The 18,454-nt window shown below is 33.5% G+C and overlaps 1 long non-coding RNA gene across 1 annotated transcript in view; it reads left to right on the top strand.

Annotated features, from left to right (window-relative positions):
* The first annotated feature begins 1,281 nt into the window (after positions 1-1,281).
* LOC101127783 (uncharacterized) overlaps positions 1,282-18,454 on the top strand; it is a 107,999-nt gene continuing 90,826 nt past the window's right edge. The window contains exons 1-2 of the long non-coding RNA XR_002008198.3: positions 1,282-1,469; positions 6,113-6,160. This is a non-coding gene — a long non-coding RNA (uncharacterized lncRNA). The remainder of the gene's footprint in view (positions 1,470-6,112; positions 6,161-18,454) is intronic.

Here is an 18,454-nt window from a genome sequence, read left to right as displayed (position 1 = left end):
ACTATTTTTTCAATAAGAGGAATCCCCCAGATATCTCAGTTTCCTCTATCTATATTGCTATCATCTGTCTTTTCTTTTCCAGTATCTGTTTTAAAATAGGGGAGGATTCCAAAGCACATATATCAAAATAAAATGATTTCATGTATCAGTTACGGCTTTATTCATTGATGAAATGTAGTCACCACAGGGAGAAATGTAGCAACAACTTAGCATCCAGAAATAATACAGAACACTGTGCTGCATTAAATGAAAAATACCTGCAAGAGGAAGTGAGTTAATAAAAATTCAATTACTCAAATGGGAACTTTTCCAAGACCCCAGGGTTAACACCTAGATTAAACTCTCACTCTCACTCTCTCTCTCTCTACACACACACACACACACACACGCACGCACACACACACCTGGCTTTATTAGTTGTCAGAAGTGTTTAAAATACTCCTTTTCCTTTTATATAAATACAAGAGATACATTTATGGCTAAAATAGTTCTTATATCATCAAGCTGAGAACTAGTTTTACATAGGAAGCTAACAATAACAACAATAATAATCACAAGGATTAGAAAGAAAATGACAAAGTGTGTTGGACATGACACAGAACATTTGAAGGCAGACCCCAACACTAGGCTGTAAAATTAAGTAATGAACAGTCACTGTAGAGGGCAGAGTGACTCACAGAAGAGTCAGATCTTTGGTCTTTGATTTCATAGCTCCTTCTTAGATCTTCTCTTAGAGGTTATGGAAAGGAATGATCATCTTGTGAGGCTATTTAGGGAATCTGAACATAAAAGAAAATAGAGTTACAGATGGGTGTTAAGAGACCATTTTACTCTATTTCAATAATGTGAAAAACAGAGTAATTAGCATGGAGAAAAAAATAAGTAAATACGAGCCTAGAATACATCCTATACAGAACTTGAAATATTTTTATAGCCCTAATGTGTACTGAACTTATGTGGAGAGAATAATTTCAGAATGATATATTTAGTTGGGGAGCCACACAAACTGGGCTCTCTTAGATGCTAACTGATTATGGGAAGCAAGAAGTGAGCAGCACGGAAAAGAAATGGTAAGAATTTAGTTGGAGGAGGCAGACATCTGGAGGTTCGGCCCCAGTTAAAAATTCATAGGCAAATCCTGCTGGAAAGGGAGTTAGCAGTTTAATGAATAAGTTATTATCTAAACCCCAGGAGGTTAAAGGTTAACAGAAAGGACTTCAACAATGATGTCTTAAGTGCTCCTAACTAGACACATAATGTTTAGTGTGCTGCCATTTTTTCTGAGTGTTAGTTTTAAATAGACTATTGACAAATTACAGATTTTTTTCACGTATTGAAATTATATTCCAGATGATTTTGAGATTTACTGGCATAATATTCTCCTCATGAGGTAGGATGGAAGGGAAGAAATAGAGAAAAAATGTTCTGCTCTGAAATAAATGTGGTGTTTCCTGACAGCATTTGTCAAGGTAAGGTGTTGTCTTTAAAATGGGACATCTAGTTTCAATTTACATTATGCTTATTTCTAAGACTTCTATTTTTTGAGTTTTATGAGTAGATTCTGCTTTTCTCTATCATTTATTCAGATTATGACCACATGTGGCACTTTCTTGTATGGAGTGGTGAAAGTGGGGAAGGAAGAGAAAAGATATTTTACAGTAATGTCATATAGTAATCCTGTTAAGATTGGAGTTCATGAAAAAAACATGAGATAAAACATTATTGTGATATTTCTTATATCAAAGTACAATTTTCATTCCCTCAATTATTTTTATGTTTTAAAAATGTTTTCCCCTCTTTTTGTCAAAGGCAGCCTCAATAATAGTTATCATATCTCAGTGTTTATGTTCTTAAGGCTTTCAATATTATTAATCAATCTTTCCATTTCTTTAGCAGATCACAAGTTTTAAAGAGTGTATTTTAATATAATACTCCTATTATAGGCCTATAAAATATTTAATTAAGAGAATATAATTTTCTTACTACGTTTCTGTGATTATTCATACCCCGCTCCCTCTTCCCAGAACACTTACTTGCTCCATTAGATTCTTACACAGGACCCTTTCTTTTTCCTATGGTAATTCCCATCATAATGTGTTATCTCGCAGCCACTTTTTCAAAATATATTTCTTTAGACTTAATTAGATTAAGAAAAGAGCAGTAACTAAGGCTTCTACCTGTTAATGAAAGCTTCCTTAGCTTTACAAATACCAGGCCAGATCTCTGAAGTTACTGTTTGAAAAGACCTGATTCTAAAGCACTTTTATCCACATTTGACTCTCTTGAGGCATTTGTTTTTTCCACTTCAACTCACTTAATTGCACATGTCCCCAGTCAGACTGCCTAAAGAGAATGACTGTGTCTATCTTGGTCAGTTTTTACCCCGGCACTTAACACAGAGTCTCAAATAATGCAGGCAAACAACAAATATTTGTTATATTAATTCAGATTCTACATAACATAGAAAGCAGAATCAATCATCAACGTAATAGATTCTGCTTAATTATAAAGTAATAATTTAAAAGAACAATAATAATGATGATGATAGTTAACATTTATCAAATCTTCCCTAAATGCCTCAGACTTTTCTAACCATTCTGTACAGATTAAGTATCACAAGTCCAAGAGGTAAATGCTATTTTAATCTTTACTTTATAGAGGAGAAAACTGATCACAGCAAGTTTGAGGACATAGTCTTTAGTCAAACACCCAGTAAGGGGTAGAGGTGATACTGACACTGTGTTAACACTTTTAAGCCTCTGACATTTTATTTGTAAAGCAGCTGCTTAATATATCTAAATAACTAAACCTCCCTTGCATTCCTTTTACTACCTATCATGCAGTTACTAATTCAATAAGATCTTTATTATGCCTTAATATTCTATATTTCTCTTCCTAATTTTCTTTTAGAGAAGTGAACTGTATACAAATGAACTATCCTAATCATTTTCAAGTTATTATGCATGCCCCTACTCATTTGTTAGAAAACTCTTTTCTCTTAATTATCTTCTTTTCTCACAATAAATTGGTTAAAGCTCATATTACACATATTAGTTTCTTAATTTCTTCCTGCTAAGATTAACCCATGATTATTTGAGAAACCTTCAGATTTGTCCTTGCAAACTTGAACTGCCTCTGGTTAATTGGTTCCTTCTACAGTTCTTCCTTTCTACCACTGACTTGCAGTTACCTCCAGTTATTGAGCAGCTCCTTACAAAGTTATTTGATATTTGAATCCCTCTTTTCTAGAAGACATGCAATCTGTTACGCTTTAATTAGCAGGATTATCCTAGGCTATACCTGTCTTCTTCACTAACAGAATTTCTACCTCATATTACTTCTGATTATCAACAACTGGCTTTCTTAGCATCTAACACACTGGAAATTCTGTGTGCTTGATCCCATTTTTAACAGTGCCAATTTTAAATAAAATGTGGTTCATGTGGCAAGGATATTTATTTTTTCTATTTTTTAATTAGTTTTATGCTTTCAGTAACTAGTAGATCAAGATGCATTTCATACCCCTTAGAAACCTGTAGTTTCTGTATGGTAGAAGATTTAAATAACATTGTTATTTAGGGAGACGTATTTTTGTTTTCTGACTGATTTTTTCTCCTCCAAATCATAAAGGCTTTGTAAATCACTCTCAACATTTTATGAAAGTGACTTGCAAAATAAGATACTTAAATGTAAAATCTTAGTTGTCAGCCATCAATAAAATAGGCTGTATTGGCTGGGGTCACTCAGTTGCACAGTGTCATCTGGAAGTGAAGAATCCTTGGAAAGTTTTCTCTACTATCACCAAAAATTTTGGAAATCCATATACACATTCCTGATATTGATACAGACAGTCTTCCCAATAGTAAGGTATTTTACTTGAGACATTGAAGATTTATCTTGTTCTTTAAAACAGTATAGATTGCTTAATTCAGCCAAGATATTTCAAAAGTTGGAAATTATATTTCCTCTATACCTGACCAACAATATATTTGTAATTTTGAGTGAAATTTTGTTTCTTACACATGAACTGACAGTGCATCTTCTGATCAGTAAAGATTGCTAAATTGTGTTAACCAAATGCCCTACATGTTAAATCTATTTCTAATTTTCAAAACAATTTACAATGTCTACTACTTTTAATTCTAAATATGTAAAATGCTCCAAAAATGTATGTTAAACACTCATCACTACTTCTAAAACCTGCCTCCATTGATAGCAACCTGATCCATTTCACTATCATTGTTTTCCCATATTACTAGTATGATAACTAGTTGCCTTATTATACCCATGATGTATTCCCTGCAGTCTGTTCTCAACATAGAAGTCAAGTGAGTTCATCCCTTCTTTGCTCAAAACCCTAAGGGCTTCCTATCTGATTAAAAGACAAATTCCTTTTGATGACAAGATTATTTTTAATCTATTCTTCCATAACTTCTTTGACTTCAACTTCTTCTAATTTCCTACTTACTCTTCTCCAGTGCCATTGGCTTACCTGTGCTATTTTTTTATTCCTTTTCTTTTTCTTCTTCCTCTTTTTTCTTTAATAAAAAAAATACAGACAAAATTATTTTCCCTTGTTTTTATTTCTGTCTAGAATGTTGCTCCCCTCAGGGGGCTCACTTCCCCTCCCACGATAAGAGAGAAAAAGAGGAAGGGTAACTTGGAAATAAGTTAGTTTTAGAAGCTGTGAACATGTAATTTTTAATAATCTAGGATTGAATTATGATAGATATTTCTTAATACACAGGATTATTTTCAATATCAGTTAACATGAACATTTGAAAATAAATGCTTGATGTGATGTATAATACAGACCATCCTGCTTAATATGCACACCAATCCCCTTCTAGTATGTTTTCTTCTGCTGTAAAGACTGAAAAGATTTTTTTATTTTTATTTTTTTTGAGACACAGTCTCGCCCTATTGCCCAGGTTGGAGTGCAGTGGTGCAATCTCGGCTCATTGCAGCTCACTGCAACCTCTTCCTCCAGGGTTCAAGCTATTCTCCTGTCTCAGCCTGGGTAATTTTAAAATTTTTGTTATTTTTTTTTAGATGAAGTCTCGCTCTGTTGCCCACATTGGAGTGCGGTGGTGCAATCTCAGCTCACCGCAACCTCCGCCTCCCGGGTTCAAGCGTTTCTCATGCCTCAGCCTCCCGAGTAGCTAGTATTACAGGCACGCACCATCATGCCCAGCTAATTTTTGTATTTTTTGATAGAGACAGGGTTTCACCATGTTCGCCAGGCTGGTCTCGAACCCCTGGCCTCAAGTGATCCACCCACCTCGGCCTCCCAAAGTGCTGGGATTATAGGTGTGAGCCACTGCGCCTGGCCACTAATTTTTGTGTTTTCAAGTAGAGGTGGGGTTTCACCATATTGGCCAAGCTGGTCTTGAACTCCTGACCTCAAGTGATCCATCCCCCCACCCCCTCAGCCTCCCAAAGTGCTGGATTACAGGCGTGAGCCACTGTGCCTGGCCAAGATTTTTTTTTTTTAATGCAATGTATAGTTTCCCTTATAATTATGGTTTTGGAAGTAAGACTTCGATTTGGAGCTTCATGGAATGAGAGGCAGGACAGAAAGTGTCCATTTTGCTGCTGGAGAGTGTAATATTGGTTTGCAGTTCTGGACTAGCAAATATAGTTGAAATGTCCCAATTCTATAGTTAGCCTTCCGATTCCACATCTTGCCTAATCATGGTTGGCTGAGGCAGCAGTTTCCTTGATGGTCAAGTTCTAAAGTGTGGGTTTGTGACTAATCGCCTGTGATAAGTCCCTTTGTCTTTAAAGTAGAACAGATTTTGTTCTCTGTGACACTGCTGACTGAAACAGTTGGTGTGTTTTTTAAATTTTTTTTCTTAAAGTGCAGAAGATTGCATTATCTGTTAAAATATGCCTTAATCTTTGTGATCTGAACATGATACAGAACTTTGGGAATATGCCAGCATACAAAAACATTTTTGTTTAATCATGACATTTAAACTAACCCTCTACCAAGATAACAGGAGAAAGTGATGTACTAGTAGAGCAGAAATCCACTAGATTGGTTCAAGTTTATATAGCATAAAGGAGTACTACCTTTTGTAACCTCTTTGATTTTTTTCTGCTTTTGAAGAAGGAAAGGTCGAAAATAAAGCACTGATGGAAACACATGATAAATAAGGTAGGTCTCATGGCTACACATCATGAAAAAACTAAGCACAACATTAGAAAGAGGAAAATGTGTCAAATATATTCAGTTAACTATACTATGTTAAGATTAAGATATACTACTGTGCTGGAAACACAAAACATCAAGTATTTCACAATATGATAAAATATTTCACCCCTGCTAGTGACTCAAGTAAGTATGTGTTCCTTGCCATTTACAGAAAGGGCATGTCTTATTATTTCTCAAAATTATGAGTATGTCAAATGCATCTTCACATATATGTAAATAAAATCTTGAGCCGGTCATCATTTGGACAATGATTCTATGTATTTTCACAATGGATATGCAAATGTAGTTATACATACATACATATGAACAACAAATACATATAAACAAATCATTATCATTATCATCATCATCATCATCATATCTTAGGTGTTTAATGGGCACCTATTTGCTTTGAAGTTCATTATGTAATGGAATTCAGGTAAAAAAGCAAATGGCTTCTCATTGTAAGCAGCTTGAAGTATATTTAAGAAAAGAAAACATACATTTTTATTTTATGGTTTACTGGCTTACTCTCTACTACCCACCATCAGAAGTAACAGAACATAATTTAGCATCCTGGAAATTATATCTAAAAAAGATATTGCAGTAATCTATGGTAGGTATATATGATTTAGCAGAATCATCTGAGACTAAGACATGTGGATTTAATATAAAGTAAGATAAACTTCATATGATCATCAACAATGTAATGAAGTTTGAGGCTGAAATGCCAGAATTATAATATTTAAAACAAAAGATAATCATTTTATTATAGTTAAATAATACATTTAGTTCTAAATACTCTATAAGACACACACATACACACACAGACAGATAGATGGATGGATGGATGGATAGATAGATAGATAGATAGATAGATAGATAGATAGATAGATAGATATTCTCCTGGAATATTTTTAGGCAAGAAAAATAAGTATAACTAAAATACCTGAAACTCTGAAAGTTGCTTTGCCCAGAAAAAGGAAGACGATGGTAGAAAGGATCAGGAAATAGTTGCCAGGTATGAAAGCAATTTGACATATTTAGTCTCAATTAAAAACAAATAACTTTCTCTTAGAGATGTCAAGAAGTAAAATATACTTAATCAAAGGATACCAAGCTATCTGTCAGAGGAGCTGCTCAAGCAAAATTTATTTGACAAGTGGGTTGAAATGATTCAAAGGAAAGCCCGACCTCTGAAATGTATTGGACCAAACTTTAATTTCCCTTTCAACATCAAAATACTATGCTTTTGAAACACACATTAAAATAAACATACAAGTCAATAAATGCCAGTCACCAGATAATTTGTAAGTGCTAAGAGAGTTTAGAGATGGTAGAGAAAATAACTTCTATGGTGGAAAAAAAGCCTCAAAAAAGTAATGGGATTTTAATAGGACCTTTAGGGGAAAAAAAGGAGTACGTGTTGCAAACATTCCAATAAAGGGAAGACATCTGATCAAAGATAAGAAAAACCCAAATATGTGTGGAATTTTCAGGGGAAAAAATGATAAAATATTCCATTTGTACAGTTTATACCAATTTTCAAAATTCAAAACAAACATTACACATTTTATTCTCATAGTGTCCCTGTAAGGAACTAATGTTACCTACACTGCAAAAAGAAATGAAAACTTAGGCTGGTCACAGTAAAACTGCAACTAGGACCTGTACTTTCTAACTTGCTTACAAGTGTTTATTCATTCTACTCTATCTTAAATGACATTCCATGGAGCAGAGTGTAATCTTTTTTTCATAGTAGATGTATATATGAGTCACATCTTGGAACTCGCAAAGAAGTTCTAAATTTTGAGCACTGTGTAATACATATTTATTGTCCCACAATTGAATATGTGTTTGCATGGGAAATATGTTTCTTTGAAGGTATTCTTTGAATCCAGTTATTTCAAAGACGAATAAATTATATGCCATTATGGCTTCCTTCATGTTGCACGTACAGCTATTATAAAATCTTCTTGTGTTAAAGTTAAAGCAATTCATATAGTAGTAGTTATTGTTGAACTTTTAAGATGCTATGCTTATTTTTGCTATGTGGAGGGAGAAAGTCCAAGCCTTCTATTTATGTTCCATCTCCCTGGAGCACCCATCCCCTTGTTCTTTTTGCCTGAATAACTGTTATTCATCAAATCTTAGTTTAAATGTTACTTCTTCAGGGGAGTCTTTCTGAGCCCCTCTTAGAGATCTAGTAAGTTTCCCTTTTGTATGTTTTACAGCACTCTGTATTTCCCATTTGTAACATAAATCATAATTGTAACTAAATATTTTGCAGAGTTATGATTTGTTTAATATCCAATGTCCTGAAAGACTGAGTTCTAAGAGAGCAGGGACTTCTTTCCTCTATATCCCCAGCAACAAACACAACAATGTGCATCTGTAGACACCTAACTATTTTTGAAGCAAATGAACAAATGAATGAGTGCTAAAATTGAGTGAACCATTAAAAAAAAGTGCTGATGATCTTTCAATTAGTAACTATTGTTAAGTGATAAGTTTCATTGCAGCGTAATTTCTTATTTTTTTCTTAGAAGCTGTTTCTGTTGAAATTTAGTAAGATCCTCTTTTCAAAACAATAACAAAAATGAATATATTTCCCTTAGCACACTTTTTATAAGGTGACTCAAGAAACTGGGATATCCTGTAGAATATCAGGTACAGAAAGTGTTGGAATTATGCAGCAATCACAGGATGGAATTTTTGAAACATTTTTAGATGAGTGTAAAGAAAAGAAACTGAGTGTGTGCTCCTGACACAGGAATAGGTATTTAATAAAATAAACATAGTTTACAGATCACATGGGGCCTTTCTGTGCCTGAAAGTAGAAGCATTGGCTGATTAAAAAAAAAAAAAGTGAAAGTAATTGTATTTATTTTCATTAGTTTAGTCACTCTTAGTTAAGACTTTGGTGTAGGCTACCTCTCCACAGGATGAGCTTCAGTGAAATCATCTTTAAATGCAATCGCAGCACTTCATTAATTTACATACATAAATTATAAAATATACACATATACGCAGTCCCATCTCTAACAACCTTTTTACAAAATGCTACTTGAAAAAATTTTAATAACTTAACCTTTCCAATGACAAATGCTTTTTCTTCTTATATGTCCACAAGTCATCAGACAAATTTACCAGGGGTGTTCCACAAATAATGAGGAAGGATATCATTTGTGTTCATAAATTTAGTCAGTTTGTCTAGGTGGAAGGATCATATATCATAAGTCTATAATTTTATTTAAGGTATGTGGTTTACAGACTTCTAATAAACTTGATATGCATTAAAGTAGAGAAGAGTAAGCAAAAAAAAGTTTTCCTAAAGATCCAAGTAGTTTTAGATAACTGTTTAGATGAATAATAATCTCACTAGAGGTGATACTTCACATATAAAGATATTGAGATACATGTTCAAAATATCAATATGTTGCATAATATTTAAAGCATATTCAGTAACAACACTTTAAAAAAATTCTAATGAGATACATCTCACTAAATACATTTATAAATGGAGAAGCAAAATTTAAATGGCGTTTGAGATTGATTTCATGCATTCTATCTAGTATTATCATTTTATCTCACTACACAGATTTCCACAGAGATATATAACTAGTTCATAATACAATCTCCACACTTATTACTAATTAATTATGTGCAAGTGGAAAGAGCACTGATGGCAAAAATTTGCCAACCCAACAACACTTGAACCATGGAGGGTTACATTGCCAAGTGTTGAATTTGTCAGTTCTCAAATTATAAAAGATTAAGTCACAGACAGTATTCATATTACTGCATCATATCTGTAAAAACTTATTATGATTTATTAATGTGTTAGTCATTGGTCATCATTAACCCTATAGAAAGTCAAAAGTGTCAGTCAATTAATCCCTATTAGAGGACTAGCCATGGAAAATCCCTTGGATGTCTCAATCACCTAACATAATAAATTTTTATGGCCGCATTTACTTACAGTAAAATACACTCTACCAATATGTAACTAAAATATTATTGAAATATAATGTTACTATATGAGATATGGATGGCAGACTAATTCATTGAGACATCAAAATTATAGTGGCAAAGCATTTTATGTGTTGTATAATTCTTGCACTGTAGCAGCTTCTTTTTTTTTTTTTTTTTTTTGAGATGGAGTCTCACTCTGTCACCCAGGCTGGAGTGCAGTGGCACAATCTCGGCTCACTGCAACCTCCACCTCCCAGATACAAGCAATTTTCATGTCTCGGCCTCCCGATTAGATGCGATTACAGGTGCCTGCCACACCATGCCTGACTAATTTTTGTGTTTTTAGTAGAGATGGGGTTTCTCCATGTTGGCAAGGCTGGTCTTGAACTCCTGACCTCAGCTGATCTGCCCGCCTTGTCCTCCCAAAGTGCTGGGGTTAAGGCGTGAGCCACCACGCCAGGCCTGATGTAGCAGTTTCACTTCGTTATTAAATCAGTAAAAGTCTAGGAAAATGGTGACTTTTCTTAATAAAATCTCTCTGCTATGCGCCCATGAGGATGAACAGTGAGCAATTGAATTTATTTTGTAATGTCATAATTTGTCTTGTATTGAGAAGACAATATAAAACAAAGGTGCTTCTGAGCTCAATACTACACTGTTTATGATGAAACCAAATATTACCTCTTCTAGTTCAGGCAGTTGTTATCTTGGTAATACACATCCTAAGTCATTAAAACAGTAATTGAAAAATACTTGTTAACTACTATAATTGTAGGTTTTATTATTCATCAAAATCAAGGACTGCTCACAAAGTACATCTTGTGTCATTTATGACCAATCGTTACTACACTACAAAGCAATTGAAAATACCTATTTCCATGAAAAATAATTGTAAATATATTTATTAATATAGTTCTAATGGATTTTAAATGAAATAGCACAATATGCAAGAAACTCATATTTGCCTAATTCATCCCCTGAAAGAGCTAATTGGAATTCCTTGAGCAAACATTATTTTTAAAAATATCAAACCCAAAGTAAGTACTTCTGTGAAAATAAAAGAAAATCAAAACAAATGACTTTCCTGGAAGACAAAGAAATATGTTCTAATATTTGAAAAATAAATATCAAACACATTACATTGCTCCTGGCTGTAATATATAAAATGTGATCTCAATGTACTGTGAAAACTGAGAAGGTGATTGGCTATTGCAGAGTTTATAAACTACAGTAGGATCTGTGTTTCCTGTAAGTTAATGTCATACATTCTAAATTGAGATTTTTTTAAGGATTGTACAATGTGACATAATTAACTTCCATATGCTATGAATAGCTCAATATTATATGACAAATCCAAGAATTACAGAGTCAAGAGATTTAATGTAAAAGTTAAGGGTATTTTCTAGTTAATTGATACTTTAAAAGTAAACCTATTTCAACAAAACAAATAAAATGAGAAAATAAATGCAAAAGCAGTTTTTAAATTAAAAACAATTTAAAGTTTGAAAAAGTAGTATTCAACTCTTTCGCACTTTCTTTGCCCACATTTAATTATGAACTATTAGAATATGAAAGCATTATTAACCACTATAAATCAGTGTAAAAACCAGTGGTATAGGTTAGGAGCTACATTTTTGAATTATGTTTGAAGCAGTTGAAAAGGGTGAAGGATTGTGTGGGAAGTGGTGAGGGGCTGATGGAATCAGGCCAGGTTTTGCTGGACTCTTGCCTACAGTTATAATTAGATGAGTTAAACCTTATTACTGGTACAGAATGTATCTCTTTTAAGGAATTAAGAATTTCCTTAAAATTTTACTCAACTCAACATTTTACCTATTAAAAGCATCTAAGTTACTCCTATCAGTAGATACAACTTTATGTCCACACCTAGAGATAGGTGTTGATATGGGCCACTTTATTTGTAATGTAATGGGCATTTTTAACGTAATTATTAATTCAAGGAATGGTTATGATCTTAAGTGCAGCAGAGTAGAACAAGACACGTTGAATCAAATATATCTTAGTTCAAATTCTCACTCTATCATTAATGTGTGGAGTGGCCTTGAAAGTTCTATAACATGCAATACATTATTCATCAGCATGTCTGTTTTATTCACAGCTGATAATGCCTACAACATAGATTAGTGTCTGACACATGCTAGGTTCTCACTGAAAACTTATTTCTGGCATGCAATAACATGAAATTTTATCCTTTAAATCATGCATCAGCTCTATTAATGTTTAATATGAAGCAAAAATGACAGAAATCTTTGGGAAATAGTCTTCTGTAATTTGGCACTTGACATTTGGCCCCTTAAGAGGCTTCAGGGAATCTCTAACACTTTTATGTAAAATTTACATGTTATGTAAATTTGTATATTCTGTGTAAATTTTCTAGAGTTTTATGACTTCATTGTTTATTGAGATACCTGTTTCAAACCTCTTCCATTTACTTGCTGAACTTCTTTGTGCTTCAGTTACATAAACTTGAAAATTATAGAAGGAATGAGAAATGAAATGAAGTAATATATGTAAAGTACTTAAATAATGACTGGTATATAGTAAAGTGTCAGAGGCATGTGAACCAAAACAACTTCATCTTGAGTAGGAGCTGGGTAAAATGAGGCTGAAACCTACTGGGATGCACTCCCAGATAGTTAAGGCATCCTATATCAATATCACAGGATGAGATAGAAGGTCAGCACAAGCACGGTGGCTCATGCCTGTAATCCCAGCACATTGGGAGGCCGAGGCGGGTGGATCATGAGGTCAGGAGATCGAGACCATCCTGACTAACACGGTGAAACCCAGTCTGTACTAAAAATACAAAAAATTAACCGAGCAGAAATCAATGTACTTTACGTTCTTAGCTCCCACAATTTAGCCTAAATATTTGCCCTAGCATTCTTATACTAGTCCAAGCAGGCATTAGGTCATAGCCTGTTCCTCTTCCTTATCTGAAGATGTTTCTACCTTTCTCAGCATTCCACAAGTTACTTCCTCCTTCCTTTGTTGTCCTCTGCCTTTGCCTCGTTTAAAAAGTTCTAAGTTGCTAGACAATCAGGACAAACAGAAAATGTAAAGTCCCATTCCAGCCAATAAAAACCAGACATGGCAGTAAGGCGGACACATCAGGTTATAAATGACCCTGTCTCCTTTGTTCAGTGTACTCTCATGACAAAACTGCTAGCAAGTGTACCCTTTCTGCAGAAAGTAAAAAAAAAAAAAAATAGCCTTGCTGAAAAAAATTAATTTATGTTCAAGTGCTATTTCTTTGTGACATCATAGAACAAACATTTCTAACATGGACCAAACCAATGTATTTCTCAAATGTATTTGATGTCTCATGCCTCTTTAAAATGTATAAAAGCAAGGTGCATCCCAACCACCTTGAGCACATGTTCTCAGGACCTCCTGAGGGCTGTGTCATGGGCCACAGTCACCCATATTTGGCTCAGAATAAATGTCTTCAAATATTTTACAGAGTTTGACTCTTTTTGTCTACACAACAAAGGTTAAAAACCACTGTTATGAGTAATAAGAATGGAAATTGTAGGAAAAAGATCTCTAAGATCTCCCAAATTTTTCTGTTTCATAAAAACAATGAAAACACTGGCAAAAAACATTTTACTAGAACTCTAGAAAATAATCTAACAAACATGTGCAACAATCCAAGGATCATTTAATGAAGAAAAGCAGTTTAATCTTGTTTAAAATAGTGAATTTTGTGGTACTTTAAATTACCTTATTTTTATCCTCCTTTTTCCAACTTCACGGTACTCTTGAAAGCCAACAGCTCACAATTACGGTGACAATGAGCAGCCTAGCAGCCACTGGAGATGACTTAACAGATTTGTAGCTCTCCTAAATTCCCTGGAAAACCCAAATCTCAGTATTTGCTTTTATTTGGCCTGTCTTATAGATGTGCTAATATAATCAGTCCTTTCCCAAGGGACAATTGTCAAAAAAAAAAAAATCAGTAGCAGTTGTTTAACATCACACATGCCTGGGGCAGTGATAGCAGTTGAGGCTAACAAGAAGCTGAACAAAAACTTAAAAGGAAAAGAAGAGAATGAGATTGCCATAGGAGGATTTAAAAAGTTCTGACAAATTCCTGGGAATGTTGAAAGACACATTAATTCATATGGCTGTTCACACACCAAAGAAACACCTGAAAAATTTTGAAGATTTCACCTCTGGCTGACCTTGGCGCTTTATGAAAGCAAATAGTACAGGTTAAGGAAGAGTTTAAACAGCCTACCTGAGTGTTGAAGGCATATCCTAAATCACTGGATCCCCTTGCCAAAGGCTAGGACACTTGTTGGCTTTCAGTCATTTAAGAAAACCTCTGTCTAATTATTAGCCAGCCACTAAGCTAATTAAACAGAAGCTTCAATGGCAACATATTACAAACAATACAAACCATAAAGATTTAGCTCAGGAAAGTCATGAAACAAATAGCAACAACAGCAAGCTCTGGGACAAAGAGAAAACTTGACTTCCAGAGATGCCACACAATATTGTTTAAGATGTCCAGTTTTTTAAAATACAAGACATAGAAATAAAGAAGTATGGCCTGTACAGAAAAAAAAATAAAAATAAAAAGGAATCTCATGTTAAGAGAACTAAAGGAAATTATAAAACAGTACCTCACCAGCTAGCATATAGAAAATACTATTATAATAAAATGATTTTTTAACAAGGATCAAGTACAGATTCTGGTGTTGAGAAGTACGGGTGTTGAGAAGTATAATAATTGGAATAAAATATTACTAGAGAGGCTCAACAGAGCATTTGAGCTGGCAGAGGAAAGAATCGTAGACTTTAAGATAGGTCAATAACTATTATCCAGTCATGGGAAAAGAAAGAAAAATAATTAAGAAAAATGGGTACAGCCTCAGAGACCTATGACATATAACATTAAGTATACCAACACACACACAATAGGAGTTTCAGAAGTTGAGGAGAGAGAGCAAAAAGCAGGAAATATAACTGAAGAAATAATGACCCCAAAACTCCTACACTTGATGAAACATTTTAATCTACAAATCCAAAAAGCTCAATAAACTAGAATAAACTTAAAGAGATCCATATCTAGACATGTCATAATCAACCTGTCAAAAGCAAAACACAAAGGTTGAATTTTAAAAGCAGTAAGAGAGAAGATGCTCATCATGTATAAGAAACCATTAGTAAAATTGCAGGTGATTTCTAATTAGAAAAAAAAAAAAAAAAAAAAAGAAATCCAGAAGGCAGTGGGATGACACATTTGAAGCATCAAATGAAGATATCAGCCAAGAATTCTATATCCAGCAATGTTATTCAATGAAAAACAAGAAGCAATTAAGACATTCTAAATAAACAAAAACTGAGAGAATTTATCAGTAGTAGGCCTTCCCTAGAAAAAATATTAAAGAGAATCCTTCAGGCTGAAATGAAAGACTATTAGATGGTAACTCTAATTCACACGAAGAAACAAAAGAGCACAAAGTTAACCACGTGGGATAAATATAAAGATAGCATTAATGTGTTTTTATCTGTAACTTTTACATCTGATTTAAAATACAACTTGTAGAAGAATAGTTATAATTCTGGATTGATGGACATATGTATAAAGTTGTAATTTATAAAATTAATTCCATAGACTAGAGTAGAGGGATTTTGGCTATATATAAAAATATTTAACAAACTAAAAATAGATGAAAACTTCCTCAACCAAGTAAGGTCGTCTATGAAAAACTCACAACTAACATCCTGCTTAATGGTGAAACACAAGCTTTCACTCTAAAGCAAGGAACAAGCCAAGGATATAAACTCTTGACACTTCGGTGTTGTACTGGAGTTTCTAACCAGGGCAACTGGGCAACAAAAATAAATTTAAAGTATCAGATTGAAAAGGAAAAAGTACAGCTATCTCTATTTTTAGAGGACATGATCTTGCAAATTTGAAAATGCTAAGAAATCCACAAAAATACTATTTATTGGCCAGGCGCAGTGGCTCAAGCCTGTAATCCCAGCACTTTGGGAGGCTGAGGCCGGGAGATCATGACATCAGGAGTTCGAGACCAGCCTGGCCAACATGGTGAAACACCATAATTACTAAAAATACCAAAATATTAGCTGCATGCCTGTAATCTCAGCTACTTAGGAGGCTGAGGCAGGAGAATCGCTTGCACCCAGGAGGCAGAGGTTGCAGTGAGCTGAGATCACACCACTGCACTACAGCTTGGGTGACAGAGCAAGACTCTGCCCAATGAACAGAAAAACAAAACAAAATAAAACAAACAAAAAACCTATTTATTATAGCTAATGAACAAATTCAGCAATAATGCAGGGTAGAAGACAAATACAGAAAAATAAATTATATTTTCAGTAATTAGCAGTGAATAATACAAAAACCAAAATAACAAAACAGGTTCATTTACAATTGCAATAAAAAATAAAATACTTAGAAATAAATTGAACAAAATAAGTACAAATATTATAGGGTGAAAATGACAAACATTCTTGAAATAAATTTTATAAAAACCCTAAGGTAATGAAAAGACATTTTTGAGTTCATGAATTGGAAGACTTATTATTATGATGACGCCAATATTCCCCAAATTTATCTACAGATTTAATGCAATCTCTATAAATATCCCAACTGCCATTTTGCAGACATTGACAACCTGATTCCAACATTCATATGAAAAGGCAAGAGATCCAGAATAGTCAAAACTGTCTTGGAGAAAAAAATAAATAAATAAAACAAAACAAAGTTGCAGGATTCACACTTTCGAAATTAAATTTGTAATAACTCTCGAATTCACATTTCAAAATTTAATGAAGACATTGTGGTACTGGCATAAGAATAGGCATATATAACAGTGAAGTAGAACTGAACATTCAGAAATAAATCTTTACATTTATGGTGAAAGAATTTTCAATAAGGGTGCCATAATTCAATAAGAAAAAACATAGTCTTTCCAATAAATGAGTTGGAGACAACCGAATATACACATACAAAAGAATGAAATAGGAAACTTACCTCACACTATATATAAAGATTTACTCAAAATATACCAACTACCTAAAGAGGCAAAACTGTAAAACTTTTATTAGAAAACACAGTCATAAATCTCAGTGACTTTAGATTAAGCAACGGTTTCTCAGATATGACACCAAAAGCACATACAACAAAAAGAAAAATAAATAATAAATTGAACGTGGTCAAAATTAAAGCTGTTGTAGAGAATACTATCAAGAAAAAGATATGGAAAGACATCTCACAGAATGGAATAAAATATTTGTAAATTTTATTCTGATAAGGTTGTAGTATTGAGACTGTATATGAAGAACTGTTACAATTCAACAACAAAAAGACAAGTAATCAAATTTAAAATGGGTGAGAAATTTAAACAGACATTTTTCCAAATAAGATACAAAGAGCCAAAGACCCCTGAATGATGTTCACTATAAATCATCTTTAGAGAAATGCCAATTAAAATCGCAATGCAATAACACTTCATACCCACTAATAATGTTGCTACAATTAAAAAGATGAGGATGTTGTCAAGGATGTAGAAAAACGGAACACTCCTACATTGTTTCTGGGAACATAAAATGGTGCAGCTGCTTTGGAAAATAGTTTGTCAATTCCTCAAAAAAAGTAAGAAAGTTGTGTTACCTCAAAACTCCACTGCTAGATATGTATCCAACAGAAATAAAAACACATGTGCACCCAAGAATTGCATGCAATTGTTTGTAACAACATTATTCACAGTTGCCAAAATCTAGAAACAACACAAATTGTTTAATTGATGAAAGAATAAACAAAATATGGTATGTCTATACCATAAAATATTATTTAGCCATAAAAAGAATAAAGTACAGATACATGCTACAACATGGATGAACATTGAAGCATTATGTATTCTATGTCAAAGAAGCCAAACAGAAAAGCCATGTACTATATTATTGATATTATATGAAATGCACAGAATAGGTGAGTTTATACAGACAGAAAGTAGATTATTATTTTCAAGGGGCTAGAGGGAGGATGCAATGAGGAGTGACTGCCAGTGAGTGTTTCTCTGAGGGGTATCTAATTCCAGAAATTAGATAGTGATGATGGCTGCAGAATTATTTCAAAATAAAATAAAAAAAATAAAAACACTTCTATAAGAAGTGCTAATATTTTTGTGGCTTCATTACAATAAGAAAAATATTCAATGCTTAATAAGTGCCAGGAATGAGATATGCGATGGATAAAGATACACATTTTTTAACCCTCAGTGTATA

Source organism: Gorilla gorilla, chromosome 1, assembly GCF_029281585.2.
Source record: "Gorilla gorilla gorilla isolate KB3781 chromosome 1, NHGRI_mGorGor1-v2.1_pri, whole genome shotgun sequence".
NCBI classification, from domain to species: Eukaryota; Metazoa; Chordata; class Mammalia; order Primates; family Hominidae; genus Gorilla; species Gorilla gorilla.
The sequence above is the reverse complement of the archived record's forward strand: the minus strand, read 5'-3'. Positions and strand labels throughout refer to the sequence as shown.